Here is a 2,719-nt window from a genome sequence, read left to right as displayed (position 1 = left end):
TTTGTTTTATCTGAAACCTATGTAATATATGCTGCTACACTTATGTAGTTGTGTTTATTTGATTGTTTGAATTGACAATCTTGTTGTATATTAGGAATTATTTAAGTAGTATTTAACCAATTAGTTAAAAGTACATTAAACATGGTGTGTTATATATTTGTTTATTAAAACTGAAGAGAAGTGGGTTAGATCATTCTTTTTTCTTCCAATATAAATGTTTATTTATGTTTTGCTTTTCTTTTTACTGTAGTGCAAAGGTGGGGATTCAGAGGAGAAGAGCTTATTCATTTTCATCACTGCAAATGGGTAAATTGTCCATATTTCTTTTATTTATTTATTTTTTTCTGTTTTCTTTCCTGACAGTTCGCTTGCTGTATCTGTCATGGGCATTTTATTGTGTTAAGAATTTAGCTTTGTGGACCTATTTTCAAGCTAAATGTGGCTGGAGAGGCAATACAAGGGTACCAAAGTGTTTTATATATGGTTTTGATTTTATGTAATTAGTCAATCAGGCATTTGATCTGATTTCAGAGTCCCTTTCAATTGTACCCATTTTGTTGCAGGCCTATGTAAATGGCAATTCAACGTCCGGAAGGATTGCTCATATACCGAAAGTTAAGCAGACTAGAGAAATCACCGAGAAAAGTTTGGATTTGGAACCAACTAGTAGTGAGGTAATACCTTTCAGCTTTGATCTACTTTTTTACTTATTTGAATAAATCTGATGTTTGTTTAGGTAGTAGTGGTTAGACATACGGCTAAGTAAGGATATGGGCACTTCTAAACATATGTAAAGGCCTTGTAACTGTGAGTTGTGAAGTCTTTAACTTAGTGCATTATGTTACATGGACACTTCTAAACATATGGCTGGAGTAAGGATATAGGCTGTGTGTCCGACATGTCCAGTCAAAACTGGGCCCAACAAGCATGTTTAGTTATGCAAATTTACTGTGTAATTAATTGATAGACCTCTCTTATTATGTTTCTTTGTGACATGATTGCTTTAGAGCAAGTGAAGTGCCATCTTGAAGAAAAGTCACCATTCCACCTTAGGAAATAAAACACGAATACTAAGAAATTGTTTTTTATTTTTTCATTTTCTGTTGCTTTTACAATATCTTACATAAAGTCAGTATTCTACCTTGAGAAATAAGAGAAACATGCCAAGAAATTTGGGAGTTTAGATGTATAATATCCACACTTGATAGGGGGGCTTGAGTCTATGTAACATGACTAGTGTATATAATATCACTTCAGATTTGGTGATATTTTAATTAATTTTACTGTGTGCTTCTTGGCTTATCAGGTATGGTCTGCTCCAAATTATTGTTATCGCTGTGGTAATGTAGCTTCAATATTGAGCTTCAATGAGAATATGGTACTGCCACTAAACTTTTCACTCTTTTAACTTGGTTGTGGCTTTTTGGCTCATTTATATAGATTTGATTAATCGAATTTTCTATGGGTGCAGTGTTTTACCCCTTTGTCTGTTAGGAGAGAGAGGTGAAGTTCTTCACTGAAACAGAGGAAAACAACCAGATGAGAGGCCCCAGAACTGGAGTGCCTTATTTCTTATGAGTGAGGATTTGTTTGCTTCATTACCCTGTGCTATTGTTTGAAGTTTGATGCACTGTTGTTTTCATTGTGGGTGGGAGAGAAAGAAGATATGGACAGATGTACATGAATATTCTTGCAACATGGAATACATTCAAGCTTTTGTTCCTAACCTGCTCTGCTTTTAAATAGCTTGTTTGTGTTGTAAACGCCTACTTTTCCTTTTTTGTTGCTTCTGTTTTAGTTTATTATACATTTTTTAAAAATCTTTTATCTAGTTTGTGAGTTTATTTGGAATCCGATAAGCTTACAGTTAGTAGCTGGCCAGTGCTAGATCAGATGATTTGGAAATTTGAGAGATTAAATCTATATTCCTCATTGAGTTAAGACATTTGATTTCCGATTGACTATTGAGTGAGTTCATTCTCTTGTCTCTACTTGTAGCATCCATTCTAGGGGAAGCTACATGGATCTCAAACGCCACACCAGAAGGATAAATAGGTAAGTTTCTTCAAAGGGCTATCAATCCACCAGCAGCAGGCTAGTAAAAATTTAAGGTTGTGTTTGGATGTGCAGAATCATTTTATTGTTTGGTGGTTATTGTTTGGTGCTAAATAGGTAAGTTTCGTAGTATGCCTCCTCTCAGTTACAAGGCCTTTATCTTGAAACATGTATTTAAGACCTTCCTGCACAAGTTGATGGCTCCTTGTTTGTGTAAACTCATCAGGATTGGTTGGGCAGGGCTACTAATTGGGTTAAATTCAATGCAACAGCAGGGCAGATCGCTGATGGCCCCTTGCTTGCAGAGGCCACCTGCAACAGGGCAGATCGCTGATGGCCCCTTACTTGCCACAGAGTGGGGCTGGTGGTGGTGGCAGTCCATACTCTGAAGGCGATGCTCTCTATGCCCTAGGGTTGATTCATGCAAACCATGGGGAGGATATCAAACAATTTCTTCGTGATAGCCTATGCAGTACCAACGTAGAGGTGCTTGCTCTCTATAATCTATTGTTTAGTTACTTTTGTGCACCATGAATTTCTGTTATAATAGTGGTGCTGGAAACTTTGATTGGTGTAGGTTATTCAGCATGGTGCATGCTTGGGTCTGGGCTTGGCAGCTCTTGGAACTGCTGATGAAGATATCTATGACGACGTAAAACTATGC

General features: G+C 36.8%; 1 long non-coding RNA gene across 1 annotated transcript; it reads left to right on the top strand.

Moving 5' to 3' along the window:
• Positions 1 to 791: 791 nt before the first annotated feature.
• On the top strand, positions 792 to 1,646 carry LOC114273473 (uncharacterized). Its single transcript, XR_003633110.2, has 3 exons — positions 792 to 807; positions 1,307 to 1,378; positions 1,495 to 1,646. It is a non-coding gene; the product is annotated as an uncharacterized LOC114273473 (long non-coding RNA).
• The last annotated feature ends 1,073 nt before the right edge of the window (positions 1,647 to 2,719 follow it).

The sequence above is a fragment of the Camellia sinensis genome, chromosome 15 (assembly GCF_055761805.1).
Source record: "Camellia sinensis isolate YWXY chromosome 15, ASM5576180v1, whole genome shotgun sequence".
Classification (NCBI taxonomy): domain Eukaryota; kingdom Viridiplantae; phylum Streptophyta; class Magnoliopsida; order Ericales; family Theaceae; genus Camellia; species Camellia sinensis.
The sequence above is the reverse complement of the archived record's forward strand: the minus strand, read 5'-3'. Positions and strand labels throughout refer to the sequence as shown.